This window comes from Balaenoptera acutorostrata, chromosome 3 (genome assembly GCF_949987535.1).
Source record: "Balaenoptera acutorostrata chromosome 3, mBalAcu1.1, whole genome shotgun sequence".
NCBI lineage: Eukaryota > Metazoa > Chordata > Mammalia > Artiodactyla > Balaenopteridae > Balaenoptera > Balaenoptera acutorostrata.
The window spans coordinates 44,103,286-44,121,003 of record NC_080066.1 but is presented as its reverse complement, the minus strand read 5'-3'; the positions used below and the strand labels follow the sequence as shown (position 1 = coordinate 44,121,003).

The 17,718-nt window shown below is 40.6% G+C and overlaps 1 protein-coding gene across 2 annotated transcripts in view; it reads right to left on the bottom strand.

The window, feature by feature from the left end:
* Nucleotides 1-16,718, bottom strand: part of SV2B (synaptic vesicle glycoprotein 2B) — a 224,408-nt gene extending 207,690 nt beyond the window's left edge. For both annotated transcript variants that reach the window (XM_057544560.1, XM_028164836.2), the window contains exon 1: nt 16,628-16,718. The gene's annotated coding sequence lies outside the window, so the exon portion shown is untranslated. The remainder of the gene's footprint in view (nt 1-16,627) is intronic.
* Nucleotides 16,719-17,718: the final 1,000 nt, after the last annotated feature.

Genomic DNA, 17,718 nt, shown 5'->3' with positions numbered 1-17,718 from the left:
GGACCAGCATGAACACAAAGTTTGCTGTCTTAACCTAGGTTTCCCTCACTTAAGCCAGTGTTTCACTTTCCACCTGCTCTTCATCCCAATTCTCCATCATAGAAGGTTTTAGTAGTCATAATGGTACTGCATGCCAAGGCCTAGCACCATCCTACTTTCTACCAACAATGGGGTCCTCACTGCCATCTGACCAGTGAATGATGCAGTCATAGAATCCATCCTGAGTGATTCGTTTCCAGGGCCCTTTATGGTGCCAGCTGTCATAGCCTAGGTTTTCCCCTGAAAGCAGAGCCTGAAGCAAGGGTTTACACGTAGGTAGTTTATTTTGGTAAATGAGCCCAGGGAACAAGAGTAGGGAGACTCTGAAGAATGAAATAGAAAAGTAAATTCAAGGGCACAGTATTAAACTAGTCACTGTTGTTGGCAGCTGGACATTGGTCCTGCTGGGAAGCTCTGAGGAATTGTATAGAATTTGACTGAGAAATGTCACCCAAGCATTGGAGGAGTGAAACGCTTATCTGCCAGTTTCCATCTCCTGTTGGTCAAAGGTTGGAGCATTGAAGGTTAATTTCACACTTGCACATTTGCGTATGCAAAAGTGTCCAGCTGGTCCTCCAGTTGGTTTAGCTGCCTCACAGAGGCTTCACAAAAGAAGTGATGATTCTGTGACTGGATCATTCACTGGTCCTCTAGTTGGACAAGCTGGTTCCCAGAAGAGTCCCATATCTGGTATCAGAAAAGCAGAAAGTAAAAAATACACTGTGCAGCTGAAGCAAGGTGCTGATACACTTGGGCAGAACTGACTCCTGCACCCATGGCTAGATTAAAGGTGGACTCAGAGGATATGAGGTGGGGCACAGGAGGTGTCCACACATAGTACCAGTTGTCAGAGAGAGACATGAAAAGCACCTGCAAGCTCAAGGCCATCAACCAGCTGCTAGAATCTGGCTACCTCTGTATTTCCAGTAATGGGAACACATTAACTTCCTTATTTTTTAAGCAACTTCTTTCTTCTTAATCCCCCCTTTATTAAAAGGAAATTACTAGAAAAAATATATATATATATATATTTATGAATTGTGACATGTCAGGTAGTGGTAGGAAAGCAGCCAGAGATATAGAATTTGTTTTCCTTGAGTGTAGGATTTGTTCACGTCATTGGTTGTGAAGCCTTATTGGTACCACATTGGCCATGTTCAAAATGTACATAAGCTACTCATTTATGTGAAATAAAGCAAGCTGTCTTTTCTGTAACATGAAGCCTAAATCATGCCAACTTTTACAGAGGGGATTCTCTACCGAAAAAAAACCAGTATTTACAAAAGAAGTAAGAAGTTTGTTAATGAGCTCAGTTTTTCATTCAACAAATTTAGGGTGCTTCTCATGTACCTGTCATCTTTGTTGTCTTCCCTGGGGATACAGCAGGGAAACAGACAAAATTCCTCACCATCAAGGAGTACTGTCTAGTAGGGGAAACAGACAGTAAACTCAGGGGAGGAGGAAAGGTAAGACCAGACCAACATATATTTTTAAAGGATCATCTGGTTTCTGTAAGGGACTGGGGTGGAAGCAAGGAGACCATTTAGATGTTGATGTAGCACTTTGGGCCGGAATGATGGTGGCCCATCATTGGTGAGGGTGGAGGTGATGAGAGGTGTTCATTCCTATCGCCTTTATTGTGCAAAGCAGTACAGTCTTTGAAGAAGGAAATACCTGAGGGAGAAAATGGATTCTAGAAGGAAATGGAGAAGGGAGTAAAATATAAAAGGTCACTGGGTAGGTGTTAGGGAGGACATTTGATTCAGCTGGAAGGACAGTTGCAAAGTGTGAAAGAGCCATAGATTGAAAGAAATGTGGGTGATGAATTGAATCTACTTTGGTGTTAATCAATAGGCATATGATTGATAACATTGGAATATTCTAATTACTTTTCCTTTCTGGGTTATATTTCTTTAAATACAACATCAGGCAAAGTCTGGACTCTGTGGGACCTAATATACACAGAGTTACACAGACTTACACAGAATGAAATTTGTCCTGTTTAACACATTTTGAAAGTGATTTTTAAATATTTTTACTCTTATGATTTTTACTCATAAATCTTTCCCTCTGAGATATATTAAGTTCCAACTCCTGCAAAGAAAATTAGATAGAAGACAGTTTAGCTATGAATCAAACTAGAATCATGATCAAAGAGAGTCTCAGTACATAGAATGTAGTATAGAAATTAAGTTAGCTAAGTTTGGACCTCTCATATTAATCATTTCATAATTCATATTTTCAAATATTTACAGCTCATTGAGCAAGCCTATTTTCTTTCCCTGTGGAAAGATGCTTGGTGCTTAAGGGGCCCTGTGATTTAGTAAGGATAATTATGTGAAGTAAAGTACAAATGTCAAGTGACTATTTTTGTGATTTTCTTTGCCTCCTTTCCGAACTCAGTAGAATGGTGAAGTAGGGGGGAAACTGGATGACCGTTTGAGCAGGGAGCAGGGGTTGATCTCTTTATTTAAAAATATTATGGGCAACAAATTATTCCTTTAAACTGCAAGTGTATTCAGAGTGTAAGCTCCATCACACCTCTGTGTGATGATAGTAATACCTCAGTTACCTAAAACAGTGGGCAATGGGGCACTGACAGAATAGAGGGGAAGTCCTAAAAACTTGGAAACAGGGAACTGGGGTTTGGTCCCATCTTTGCTATCATCTAGCTGTGTGGCTTTAAGAAAGTCACGTGGCTTCAACAAATGATGTTGGGAAAACCGGATATCTACATGCAAAAAAATGAAGTGCAACCCTTACCTTACACCGTATACAAAAATTAACTCAAAATGGAGTAAAGACCTAAATATAAGAGTGAACCCTATAAAACTATTGTAAGAAAACAGAGGGGAAAAGTTTCATGATATTGGATTTGGCGTTTATTTCCTGGATATGTCACAAAAAGAACAAAGCAACGAAAGCAAAAAAAAAAAAAGATTAACTGGACTACATCAAATTAAAAGCTTCTGTGCATCAAAGGACACAATCAACAGAGTGGAAAGGCAACTCAGAGAATGGGAGAAAATATTTGCAAGTGATCTATTTCCTAAAGGGTTAGTATCAAGAATACATAAAGAACCCTTACAACTCAACAACAACAACCACAAAAGCAACCCAATTGAAAAACGGACAAAGGACTTGAACTGGTATTTCTCCAAAGAAAACATAAAAATGTCAGAAAGCACATGAAAAGGTGCTCAACATCACTAATCACTAGAGAAGTGCAAATCAAAACCACAATAAGATACCACATCACACCCATTAGGATGGCTATTATTTTAAAAATGAAACAAAATACCAAGCATTGGCAAGGATGTAGAGAAGCTGGAACTGCTGTGCACTATTGGTGAAAATGTAAAACAGTGCTGCTGCTATGAAAAACAGTAAGGTTGTTCTCTAAAAAATTAAAAATAGAATTACCATTTGATCCAGAAATTCCATTTATGAGTATATGCCTAAAAACTTAGAAACAGGGACTTAGATGTTTTTAAACACATGTTTACAGCAACATTATTCACAATAGCCAAGAGCAGGAAGCAACCCAAGCGTTCATTGACAGATGAATGGATAAGCAAAAGGTGGTATATACATACAATGGAATATTATCCAGCCTTAAAAAGAAGGGAATTCTGATACATGCTGCAACATGGATGAACTTGGAGGATATTATGTTAAGTGGAATAAGCCAGTCGCTAAAGGACAAATACTGTATAATTCCAGTTATATAAAGTACCAAGAGTAGTCAAGTTCATAGAGACAGAAAGTGGAATGGTGGTTGCCAGGGGCTGGCAGGAGGGGAATGGGAGTTGTTCCTTAATGGGTACCAGTTTCAGTTTTGCAAGATAAAGAGTTCTGGAGATGGATGGTAGTGATGGTTGCACAACAATGTGAATTACCTAATGCTGTTAAACTGTATACTTAAAAGTGGTTAAGATGAAAAATTTGTTATATGTATTTTATCACAATTTTTTTAAAACTTAAGATAATGAATAGAAAATGCTTTCACAGTGTAGGATATACAGAAAGTGCTCCAAAAATAACAAACTTCATACTTGTTATTTTATTAAATTTCCTGAATTGAGGCCCAAGATGGTCCCATTATGTCAAGTTCCTTTCTGAGGAAAAGAAAGCATATGGTGAAATTAAGTCATCAGAATTTTTAGAAGTGCCTGACACATCATTTGGTCTCATTCCCTGGGGAAAAAAAAAAGTTACAATGCCTTGCCAACTCTTAGAATTCTTATTTCTAACATGAAGTGTTTGGACAATTCATTAAATCATCTGTAAGTTCCTTCATCTCTCATAGTTCTCTGTTCTAAGTCAATACTTTGTAAACTGTGCTCTGTAGTTCTAGTCTTCCAGGCAAAGGACACGCTAAATCACTTGAGTTCTGGATGCTTTGGTACACACACACGCACGCACACACATACACACACACCCTTGTTTCAAGCAGAGATGCTGGCTTTTTCTATATTGAGGTTATGTTCAATATTTACTTTTCTACAACATTTTTCTAATTTTAAAAAAAATGAAAGCTCTGTTTCTAAGGAAGTAAGTAAATTTTTCAGATAAATGAAATTTTTCTTCTTCAAGTACAAAACTTTCATTTTAAATTCTACGTTTCATGAGAATCCTGTAAAAACTGACCCTTGTCCCATACCTTCTAAAAGAGGATTCCTGGACCATAGTCTGATTGGTAAAGCTTGGCTTCACCAGGGACTGACAGGCAGTGAACTATGCTTTACATGGAATTATAACTATGAGTTTCTATTCTCTTTTCAGGAAAACGCAAGACTTTGAGACCAAAATGAAAATAATAACTCCTACTAACCCAGTTCTTAACTCTTCGTCTGTCAGTGCCCTGTCAATCTTCATGGTACTGCCATCCAGTACCATGCCTGGTTCCATGCCTCCAGCTCTGCCCAGCTGTTACCTCTATTAAGACTCCCTTCATCTGGCTGAACTCTTATCATCATTAAAAACTCAGCTCGTGGGCTTCCCTGGTGGCGCAGTGGTTGAGAATCTGCCTGCCAATGCAGGGGACACGGGTTCGAGCCCTGGTCTGGGAAGATCCCACATGCCACGGAGCAACTAGGCCCGTGAGCCACAACTACTGAGCCTGCACGTCTGGAGCCTGTGCTCCTCAACAAGAGAGGCCGCGATAGTGAGAGGCCCACACAGCGTGATGAAGAGTGGCCCCCACTTGCCACAACTAGAGAAAGCCCTCACACAGAAACGAAGACCCAACACAGCCATAAATAAATAAATAAATAAATAAAATTTCAAAAAAACTCAGCTTGTGTGTTCCCAACTTAAGGAAGCCACCCAAGCTGGGTGAAGTGCTTGTCCTTTCATCCCCAAATATCCTGTCCATCTGGATACCACATATACACATGTATATGCAGTCACTTACCATTTTTATTATCATTCTCTCTTTTTCAGTCTTCTCCTTAACTAGGTATATGCCCCTCAACTCAAACTCTATGTTCTCTTCATGTCTGTATCCTCAATGCAGATGACAGGGCCGGAGTATTCAATATGTACTATTTAACTGAACTAAAAAAATTTTATGTCATCTTAAAATTTCATGGATAATTGACCCTTTTTTCATAGCCAACTTTCCTTGATGTCACAGATGAGTATTCTACCATGCCTCATCTTTTAGTTACACCTAGATAATTGAATGTTAACTCCTGTTAACGAGATTATTTAATGACATAGAAAAATACAAATAAGAATGAAGTAGGAAATCTAAATACAAAGCTGTACAAACTTCAGTAAAATTCTGTGAAAGCAGTAGTATATATTGTATATGTATGTAGAAATGATATGCATACACAATATGTATCTATATGCATATATATGGAAGTTCATCAAGATTGTTAACAATGTTCACATCTTGTAAGGATGTCTACAGACACTTTAAAAATACATTTCTGAGACTTCCAGTTTCTGGTCCAGCATATAAGGAGTTTGGAAGTCACCACTCCATTCTAACAGGTGAAAAGCTGAACAAACTGAAAAATTAACAACTCTTCTTAGATTCATAAAAGAAGTGAGATCACAGGACAAATTGCTGCTCCCAGCATTGGAGAGACATGCAGATACAGAGAATCACAATTTACTGAAGCAGAAACGCTTGAGTAGAAACCTCCACAGGAACTAGTGCTGGGGCTGGAAAACCTGAACTATAATTGATGAATTGCTGGAGGCTCAGTGTGGACCCATCTGTGAGATAAAAACTCCAGGGGGACCCAGCCTTAGGGGGTCCCCACATTGTTGTGAGTTTTGCCTCCAGAGGCTTGACCAGGTTCTCACAGTGAAGATCAGAGAAAAATCCACTCATGCTTCCTGTAGGGGGAGGGGGAAAGTGGCTGTTTTGAAAAATGCCAGAGCATTCTATTCTTCTTAACAAGGCCTGCCCTCAAGAGAAACTACTTTGCCAGAGCCGAACCTATTGGGTTTTTGTCAGAGCCTAACTAGCCCAGGGGAAGGGAAACACCCAACTCTAGTTCCCCCCAGTCCCTCCTAAGCCCCCCACCCCCACTTAAGGGGGCTGGGACTGAGAGGCACTTGCGAAGTTCACAGCCAAGGAGCACAGCCTCACAGAAAGCCGGAGACCTAATCACAGGACCACAGAACACCTCCCCTACCCCTACACCTCACCACCACATCACCAAAGGTCTCTTTACTGGCGTTCCTTCTACCCAGTATATCATGTCCAGCTTTCAACAAAAAATTACAAGGCATACTAAAAGGCAAAAAGCAGTTTGAAGAGACAGAGCAAGCATCAGAACCACACTCATACATTGCAGGGATGTTGAAATTAGCAGATCTTGAATTTAAAACAGTTATGATTAACATGATAAGGGCTCTAATGGAAAAAAGTAGACAACGTGCAAGACGAATGGATCATGTAAGCAGAGAGATGGAAATTCTAAGAAAGAATCAAAAAGAAATGCTAAAAATCAAGAACACTGTAATAAAAATAAAGAATGCCTTTGATAGGCTCACTAGTAGACTGGACAGGACTGAGGAAGGAATCTCTGAGAGTGAGGATAGAGACTTCCAAAACTGAAAGGCAAAGAGAAAAAAGACAAAAAACGGAACAGAAGATCCAAGAACTGTGGGACAACTACAAAAGGTATAACATCCAAGTAATGGGAATACCAAGAAGAGAAGCGAGAAAGGAACAGAAGAAATATTCAAAGCAATGATTGTAATAGGGGTGGGGCAGGCGCATTTGGCCCTTAGCGCAGGCCGTTTGGGATTGGCTGTTAGCGGTCCTGCTCCCACCAATGGGCGACATTGCGGTGGGCCCCTCCCCCTCCCCTTCCTCTGTATAAAAGGAGCCCGAATTCTGACTGGGGGAAGATGGTTCTTTGAGACAGTCGTCTACCATCTTCTCGGCCTGCTGGCTTTCTGAATAAAGTCATCATTCCTTGCTCCAACTCATCCCCCAATATACTGGCCTGTCGGGCAGTGAGCAGAGCAAACCTGGACTTGGTACCATAATGACTGAGAATTTCCCTAAATTAATGACAGCTACCAAATAGCAGATACAGGAAGCTTACAGAACAGACAGGATAACGGCGGGGTAGGGGGGGTTATTAGGCATATAATATTCCAACTGAACAAAATCAAACATAAAAATCTTAAAAGGAGCCAAAGGGAAAAAATGCCTTCCCTCTAGAGGAGCAAAGATAAAAATTACATCCACCTTTTCCTCAGAAACCATGATGCAAGCAAGAAGAGCATTTTTTTCTCTCAACACTTCAAATGTTGAAGTGTTGAGAGAAAAAAATGAATGCCAACCTAGGATTCTGTATTCTAAGAAGTTATCCTTCAAAAGTGAAGAATACCTTTTTCTTTTTCTTTTTTTGGCCACACCGCACGGCTCGTGGGACCTTAGTTCCCCGACCAAGGTTCCCCGACCAAGGATCAAACTCGGGTCCTCAACAGTGAGAGCTCGTTGTCTTAACCACTGGACCACCAGGGAATTACCAAAAATACTTTCTAAGGCAAACAAAAAATTGAGAGAATGTGTTGCCAGCAGTCTTGCTTTGAAATGTTAAAAGAAGTTTTTTCAGAGAGAAGGTGTTGGTTCAAAACCAACAACCTGGAGCTTCCCCGGGTGAAATCTGAAAGGGGCCCCCAGACACAGAGGGCGAGGAGAGACGGAAGGAAGAGGCAGACACTCCAGCCTGGTAGGTGGTAGGTTTAACAAGCACGGGAACTTGGTACCAAGGCTGTGGCCCCAGAACCGTACCCCGGCCCCTCCCTCCAGGTAAACTGGCAGAAAACCACAACTAACCATATCCTCTAGCTGTGTTCAGAGCGCAGGAACAAGAGTCCATCCACAGGAAAACTGCGGCAAGCTGGTTCAGCTTCACAAGCAAGACAAAGCCACCCTGCAGCTCATTACCATCTCATTATAATACTAGCATCTCAGCCATCCGCATCAGAATGGTTCGACCCCGCTTCCCACCCAAATGCCAACAACCGTACAAGGGCAGAAAGGAGGTGGCAGCCCAGTTCCAGGAAGAATCCCGCCTATTCCCGGAAAACCAATGCAGATGCCTCCCCCGCATTAACCTTGCCCTTAAGATCTTGCCTGAATCATCCCCTTGGGCGAGAAGTTGATTTGCGAACTAAGTTCCTGCTTCTCCATCTGGCCATTGAATAAAGGTTGCCTTGTTTCCATCTCAGCTTTGGTTTCGGTTTTGGCTGCACGAACTTGAATGGAAAAAGAATCTTCCCCTCTGAGGCCAGCTAGGGCTCAGGTAGGGGTCCACGCTACCTAACTCGGTAACAAATTTATCTTGAGGCTTGTCTGAGGCTTGTCTTGGGCACCGCAAGAGAAGTTCATCTCCACACCCGCCAGAATCTTAAAGTTTATATAGAAGCCTGAACAGGGTTCGGTCACGCATACTGTCCCGATGGTCTCAGCAACAGATCACTCTCAAAGCTACATCCTTGAAAATGGCTCCCACTGTGGGAACCGTGGGCAGAGCATACATGCCAAGGATAGGGGTGGGGTGAAGAGCCTCCCATTTCCCTGGTCTTGTTCACACATCATCCAGTGGTCACATCCTCTGGATGACCTCCTCCAACAGAAGGAAATCGATATGGGTCAGAAACTCAGATCCACATAAAGAAAGGAAGAACGTTAGAGAAGTAATACATGCAGGTAAATAAAAACTTTTACTTTTCTTATTCTTAACTGATTTCACAGATAATAGTTTGTTACAAATAACAATAGCAACAATGTACTTGATTATGTATGTTTATTATGCATACAATATAAGCATATGCAATTGTATATATAAGCATATATACTTCCATATGCTTCTGTATGAGTGAGATAAATGACAGCAGTAATATAAGATACAAGCAAGGGACAGGAGGAAGGAATTAGGAATATTTTGTTTTTATAAGGTACTTGCACTACCTGCGAAGCAGTATAGTGTCATTTGAAAGTAGACTTGCATTATCTGTAAATGTACATTGCAAATTCTATCCAGGGCAACCATTAAAAAAAAAAAAATGAAGAAATCTAATTGATATGCTAAGAAAGGAGAGAAAATGGAATCATATAAAATGCTCAATTAAAACCACAAATAACAGAAAAAGAGTGGAAGACAAAAATAGGAATAAAGAACAAGGGCAAGGAATAGAAGATAGAAACAAATATGGTAGATATTAATCCAACTATATCAATAATCACTTTAAATGTCAATGGTGTAAACACACCAATTAAAAGATAGACTTTGACAGAGTGGATCAAAAAACAAGGCTTAAGGGAATTCTCTGGCGGTTCAGTGGTTAAGACTCCGCGCTTCCACTGCCAGGGGCCAGGTTCCATCCCTGGTCAGGGAGCTAAGATCCCGCAAGCCACGTAGTGCGGCCAAAATAAAAAAGATTTAACTATATGTTGTCTACAAGAAACCCACTTTAAATATAAAGACACATGTAAATTAAGATTAAGGGATGAGTAGACAAAGCACAGAGGATTTTTAAGGCAGTGAAACTAATCTGCATGATAGGTGTACGGTAGATGCATGTCTTTATACATTTGTCCAAACCCATAGAATATACAACACCAAGAGTAAACCCTAAGGTAAACTAGACTTTGGGTTTTAGTGATGTGTCAGTGTAAATTATTGACTGTAACAAATGTACCACTCTGGTGGGGGATGTTGATAATAGGGGAGGCTCTGCATGTTGAAGGGGCAGAGGATATATGGAAACACTGTGAACTTTCCACCCCACTGTGGAGTGGAAATGGGAAAAACTTTTTATTGAATAATTTTAATATCTTTCTGCACTCTCCAAATTTACTGTAATGAGTGTGCGTAAACAAAGATAAAATATGTTAAAATTCTACCACCTCCCTTTTCCTAACATTTGTATGTGGAAAAATCAGTGACCCATCGGGCTTCTCCAAGTCTTGAGTTGTTTGATGAGTAACACGATCCTCTTCTTTGGCACTGATTGAACTTGTTCTGCAATAAAAACATTGAGAAAAGGGACTATGACCCTCCCAGGTTGGCATCTTCCTCTGGTCTGTGCTCCTAGGCCTCCCACCCTGTAACCAAAAGGATAATGATAAGTGTGACTTCGGGGCACTCTTACGCATGATGAAAAGCTTATTGATTTGGAAGGTGATGTTCTCCAAGAGTTTGCCACAGAGTCAGTAACAAATCATTAATATTTCATGGCTTTTCTGTTCATGTGTGAGGACAACTCCAACTGGTCTTCCTGAGTCATCAGGGAGAGGGCAAAGGCTGCTGGGGACTGCAGCATCTCCTCGGAAACTGCTGAGCTCAAAGCGGGACCTCACTCCACATATACAGGTCATCATAGACTCTGAGACATGGGTCAGACACCAAGATGTATATTTAGCCAGGAAGCATGTTTCCATGGCAATCTTAAACTCCTGTGTCTGCCTTTCTTCCTCCATCCGGTGTATTAAGTCCACATTCAGCCCCTGTGGGCTTTGCCCATCTGCTATGCAGCTGAGGCCTCAGCTGCTTTATGGGCTGCTGATAATCTTGGAAAGCTAGGGCAAAACCCAGACAATAATGTTCACAGCACTTATTTTGTGATTGCTTGACATTCTTTTAAGAGTCTGTTTTCAATTCAGAGACATTCAGAGAGATTTCACAAGGCAGGTCATTGTAACATTATTTGCAACAGCAAAACACTGGAAATCATCTTAATGTCCAACAAGAGGGGACTTGCCTAGATAGCTATTTCTTCAGCTAAGTACCAGATGAGGAAGTCAACTTGCATATAAAGTCCATGCTGTATGCAAAATAAGCACTAGAATCACATGCATTTAGCTGTATTTGTTTAAGTTGAATGCATTTATAACATAATCATACTGTACTCATAAAACTAAAAAAAAGGCTATATTAAAAACTTATTATCCAAAAAAAGGTATTGAAGGAAACAGAATAACTTCACTATCCAACAAAAAAAAAAACCTTATTACTCAGGGGGCTTATGTAATCCCTTTTTAATTCCCCTCCTCAAAATTTTCTTGCCATTTTCCAACTATGATAATAATTAAATATAAATTAAATAAATCACTATCCTGGTCTGCAGAATGTGCATAACCAGACAGAGTAAATGTTCACTGAATAATACTTTCCAGTCAGGCTGGATTGTCAGGGACTGATGGAATTGGCCAGCCTGGCTAGAATGGGACTGGTCACATGATGAATGCAGAGTACATGGAAATATTGTCAGACCACAGAATTCTAGAGAGGGACAACACAATGCAGAGAGGACCTGATCCAAACCCCCATTTAACAGGTGCAGAAGCTGAGGGTCAGAGAAGCCATACCCTAACCCAATTCACAAGCTAGCCCAGAGGGGTGAGGACAAGAATCCAGGTCTCCTAATTGTCCATTCTAGGTACATTCTGATGCTTTCTTTTTTCAGAGAGTAGGAAACTGAGAAACAGAGAAGGTGGATGATTTGAAAGTGCAGCATTGAGAAAAATACACAGAGCATACAAGCAAACCTAGCACACAGTGGAACTCAATAAACGTTTGTTGAACGCAGTTCATGATATGTTAATGACCTATTATTTCAGATTTCAATTTTTTTAAACTTCAACTTTTTTTTTTTTTTTTTTTTTGGCCTCCCTGTGCAGCATATGGGATGTGGGATCTTAGTTACCCAACCAGGGATCAAACCTGCAACCCCTGCATTGCAAGCGCAGTCTTAACCACTGGACCACCAGAGAAGTCCCCAGATTTCAATTTTTTGAGCCAATATAATATGTGCTCATTGTAAAACAAAAAATAGATACTAAAGTATACAAAGATAAAAATTAAAACTCAATCCCCTCTATCCCACATCTAGAGGTAACCACTTAACCATTATTGACAGTTTGAAGAATATCCTTCCAGATATTTTCATATATATATAATTTTTAAACAAATGTTGATTCATAATGTTTTTTTAATATTTATTTATTTATTTTGGCTGCGCCGGATCTTAGTTGCAGCATGCGGGATCGTTGCAGCGTTAGTACTTTTTCTTAGTTGGAGCGTGCGGACTTCTTCTTAGTTGCAGCATGCAGACTTCTTCTTAGTTGTGGCATGCATGAGGGATCTAGTTCCCTGACCAGGGATTGAACCCGGGGCCCCTGCAATGGGAGCGTGGAGTCTTACACACTGGACTACCAGGGAAGTCCCTGATTCATAATGTATTCACCTCTACATCATTTTTTAATTTACTAGTATATGAAAGACATTTTTCTGCATCTGTACACATGGACTGCTTTATTTGTTATAATGTCTGAATAATATTTGTCCATCTCTCTCACACTACTACATTCCCTTGACCAAATTTAAAAATTTGTCTCCCTTGAGAATTTGTCTCCCTTGACCAAATTAAAACATTTCTCTCCCTTGAGAAAATTAAAAAGAGAATTGTGGGAGTTGACATTTTATAAATGGTGCTGGGAAATTTGGACAGTCATCTGGAAAAATACAAAATTAGATCCATTCTTCACACCCTATGCTAGAATAAATTCCAAATGGGTCAGAGGTTTAAATATAAAGTATGAAAACATGCAGAAGAAAACGTGTGTGAATGTATCTAATTTGAGACTGGGGAAATCTTCCCTAACCATGACACAGAATCCAGAAGCAGTAAGGCAAGAATGGATCAATTTGACTACATAATTTTTTTTTCTTAATGGTCACACAAAAGAAAAAAAAAGGGAAAGGGAAACTATAGATTTATAAAGACACTTAAGGGGATTAATCAAGATGGCAGGGGCTTCCCTGGTGGCGCAGTCGTTGAGAATCTGCTTGCCAATGCAGGGAACACGGGTTCGAGCCCTGGTCTGGGAAGATCCCACATGCCGCGGAGCAACTGGGCCCGTGAGCCACAATTACTGAGCCTGCACGACTGGAGCCTGTGCTCCGCAACAAGAGAGGCTGCGACAATGAGAGGCCCGCGCGCCGCAATGAAGAGTGGCCCCCGCTTGCCACAACTAGAGAAAGCCCTCGCACAGAAACGAAGACCCAACACAGCCATAAATAAATAAATAAATAATTTTTTAAAAAAAACAAAAAACTACACCATAAAAGCACCAGACATATTTATTCTAAACTACCCACTGTTTCATAATAAAAATATATATATATATATTATATATGCACACATATTATATTTGTTATATGTATTATATTATATTATATTTATTACATTATTTATATTGTATTATATTATACTCAGTGCTAACTATGGAAAATGAAAAATTCTATGCATATAATTCTATGCATATTTCTGATAAAACATTAAGCCAAAATGAAAATGTTTGATTGGCTTCCGTGCCTCCTTTCCTTCAGCAATATGAATCACTTTATTCTGCCCTGATTTCTAGATTTACCATTTCCCTTCTCTTTCTTAATATAATGAACCAAGTTGACTGGATTTATGCCCTGGTAGGAGGCTGACACAGTCAGTGGCTCAGTGCACAAGTTCTAGATCTAGATCTAGACCCCCTAAGGTGGCATCCCATTTCCACCACTGTTTAGCTGTGTGACTTTGTGTTTGTGCCTTAATTTCCTAATCCATAAAATAGAGATGAGAATAGTACCTACCTCACAGTGTTGTTGAGTTAATACATATAGAACAGCATTTAGACAAGTGCTCCTATAAATGTTGACAATTCTTTTTCAAAATAGCAGTGACATCCAGTTGTCCTACCTCCTTGAAACTGTGCCCTAACAACCTTGATAATGAAGAGGGCCATGTTAATAATAACCTTGTGCTCAGTGCCTGTGATGTGTGAGCACTATCCAAGAGGCTTTGGATACAACACCTCATTTAACTGTTATAATAAATTCTCTGCTATATTCATTTGCACACAAAATCTGAAAATAAGGAAACTAAGATTTAGAGAATTTAAGAAAGTTGCCCAAGATTACACAAGTAGTAAATTATGGAGCCAAGATTTGGAATGGATTCTTTCCAACTGTAGAGCCTGTGTTTTTCCCCCTTGGATAGAGCTTGGGGTGTCCTCCAACTGTTTGCTTAAATGTTTACAAACAAACAATCCTATGGTATATTCCACAGATAGGTAATCCCACATAGCATGAGTTTTTCTATTCAATTTTCTGAGCACACCTCATGTCCCATAGTTTCAGATTTGCAGATAGAGGGCCTACCTTACTGAAGGCTTCTTGCATTCGGTTAGAGAGCACAGAAAGAGAGAGAGAGAGAACAACAAAATGAGCCTTCAGAAACAAATTTATTTCATTGAAAGAGGTCCATTTTCCTAGAAGAGAGTAGAACTGCCTGTGCCTGAAGCCCCTGGGTTGTAAGCAAGCTAAATATGTCAAAGATTTAAAAAAAGAAAGCCTTGGCAAAAGCCTCATCAATCAAGCAGTGAGGGCTTCCCAGTAAGTTCCGTGACCCTGAGAATCAGATTGAGAATTATTCATCAAGGAAGCCACTGTCAGTTCCTCACATTTAATATTCAGATTCACAGTTTTCCTGTGCATGCCGTAGTTTAATGATCAGGGACGAAAAGTGACCTGAAGAACCCAGCATGTATTTTCTGTTGACTTGTCACAGACGCTAACCTGTCCTCAAGGTCTCCACAAAGCCATCCACCCAGAGGGGAGCTTGGTCTTCACAGAATCTGCACTACCTCAGAGCCCTGCTGACTAGTCAAGAAACTTAGGGAAATGCTATTGAGTGAAAGAACCGTGGAGGGGCAGGTGCAGAGCGGGCACAGCCGTGCTCCCTGATGAGTCCCCAGGGTCTAAAAATGGTCAGCTAGGGGACTTCCCTGGTGGCCCAGTGGTTAAGACTCCACGCGCTTATGCTACAAGGGGCGTGTGTTCTACCCCTGGTCGGGGAACTAAGATCCCACAAGCCACGCAGCACGGCCAAAAATTTAAAAAATAATAAAATAAAATAAAATGATCGGCCAGGTATCATGTCTCTGCTTTGAAAAAATATTAGGGGACCCAACAAATTTAATTTAATTTAATTTAATTTAAAATTTGACAACCAGAGCCTTTAAAAAGCATTTCCCCGTAGAGTCTCCATTTGGTCCCACAGACTTGAAGGCAGATACTGTTTTCCCCATGTTCTAAATGAAGTGACTGAGGCTCTGTCCAGGGTGATGAAGCAGTGAAGGAGGCAGCTGGGGTCTGAGCCCAGCTGAATGTATCTGAAACCCCTCCTGCTACTGCCCTGGGCTCAAGTACATCCAATGCCCATCCTGAGCTCCAGCTATATGCCAGACAATGTTCTAGGTGCTCAGAGAAATGGAGACAGGACATAGTCCCTGAGAGATGGGACAAATAAACAGGCATGTCAAATCCTCTGCAGTGGTTGTCAGCAGGGCACTCCACTATGGGGCGAGGCAGTGACACCAAAGCTGGGGCCTGAGAGACGACCAGAAATTCGTCAGACAAAGGGAATGTTCCATGAAGGCTTTGAGCCCAAAACCTCAACCTGAGCAGTCTCCAATCTGACAGCCAAATAATGTTCCCCTCCTATTTAGGGCTCCTGGGATTCATCTACTTCGCATTTTCACACTGTTGGGCAAATATTTTTTAGAGAACCATTTTTTCTAGGAAAAAAAAAAATATATATATATATATATATAATACACACATAGTATGTGTATGTATATATGTATATGTGTGTGAATGTGTATTTACATGAATATTCATATATATGTGTCTACAGACATGTAGAAATAGAGATATAGGTCTAGATACAGATAAACTACATACAGAAGGACAAAAAAAGCCATTAAATTCATTGAGTACTATTTTTCCATGTGGAACATTAGCTAGTTTTTTCAGTCATTCAATTATTTAAGAAACACTTAAAAAGTATTCAGTGAGCATCTATATATGTCAAGCATTGTGCTAGGCAGTGAGAATACAGCAACAAATAAAATCCTGTTCTCATGGTACTTACATTCTACTGGGGGAAGCAGATACAAGTAAACCTAAATAAGCAAGATACTTACAAATTACAATAAGTACTAGAAAGTAAATAAAGGGATGAGAAAGAGGAAAACATCGGGGGTCACCTTAGGTAGAATGTCAGAGTAGACTTCTCTGAGGAGGTGATGTCGGAACGGAGACCTCGCAATTTCAAGAGCACTCCAGGCGGATGGGACAACAAGGATAAGGGTCTAAAGGCAGAAAAGAGCTCGATGTGTTAACGCTCTGGTCTTCAACCTTGGCTGCCCCTTTGATTACCCTGGAGAGCTTTCTAAAAATACAGATGCCCAGGCTTCACTCAAGTGCTAGGTATTTTTTAAGTGCTCCAGCTGATTTTAAAGTGCAATTAGATTATCACCGTGGTAAAGGATCAGAAAGGAAGCCAGTGTGACTGATGCACAGTGAATAAGGGGAATTGAGGTTGGATAAATACACAGGTGCCAGTCTGTGCAGGACCTTGTATGCCTTGGGAAGGAATGTGAACTTTATTCTAGGTGTGAGGAGCATTTATTCTAGGTATAGGAGCATTTTTCAGGGGCATGTCATTAAGTGATTCACATTTCTATAAGATCACCCTGATTACAGAGTGGAGGAGAATGGAGAGTAGACAGTAGGGGCAAGAGTGGAAGGATGACCAATGTAGAGACCATCACAGCTGTTTGGATGAGAAGTGATGGTGGCTTAGATTGGGGAGGGGGCAGTAGAGACGGGAAGAAGTGGATGGGCTTGGGTTAACTACCTGGAGTTAGTTCAGACTTCACAGGTTTAAGGCACAGTCCTCCACGAGACTCCTTTCACTTCAGACACCAACCACAGGCTCCCGGGTTCTCAGGCCACCTGCACTTCTAACCAACTGGCTGCCTATTTGAGCGTTCCATTATGGTTCAGGTTCAATAATTTGCTAGAACAACTCACAGAACTCAGGAAAATATTATCCTTAACAATTTTATTATATAGGATACAAATTAAGACCAGCCAAATGAAGAGACACATAAGGTGAGGTCTGGGAGAATCCCAAACGTGAAGTTTCCATGTCCTCAGGACGTGTCACCCTCTTGGCACATCAATGTGTATCACAAATCAGGAAGCTCACCCAAGCCCTAGGGCCCAGAATTTTTACTGTGTTTTCATTATATAGGCATGATCAATTGAATCATTGGCCACAGAACAGAATTTA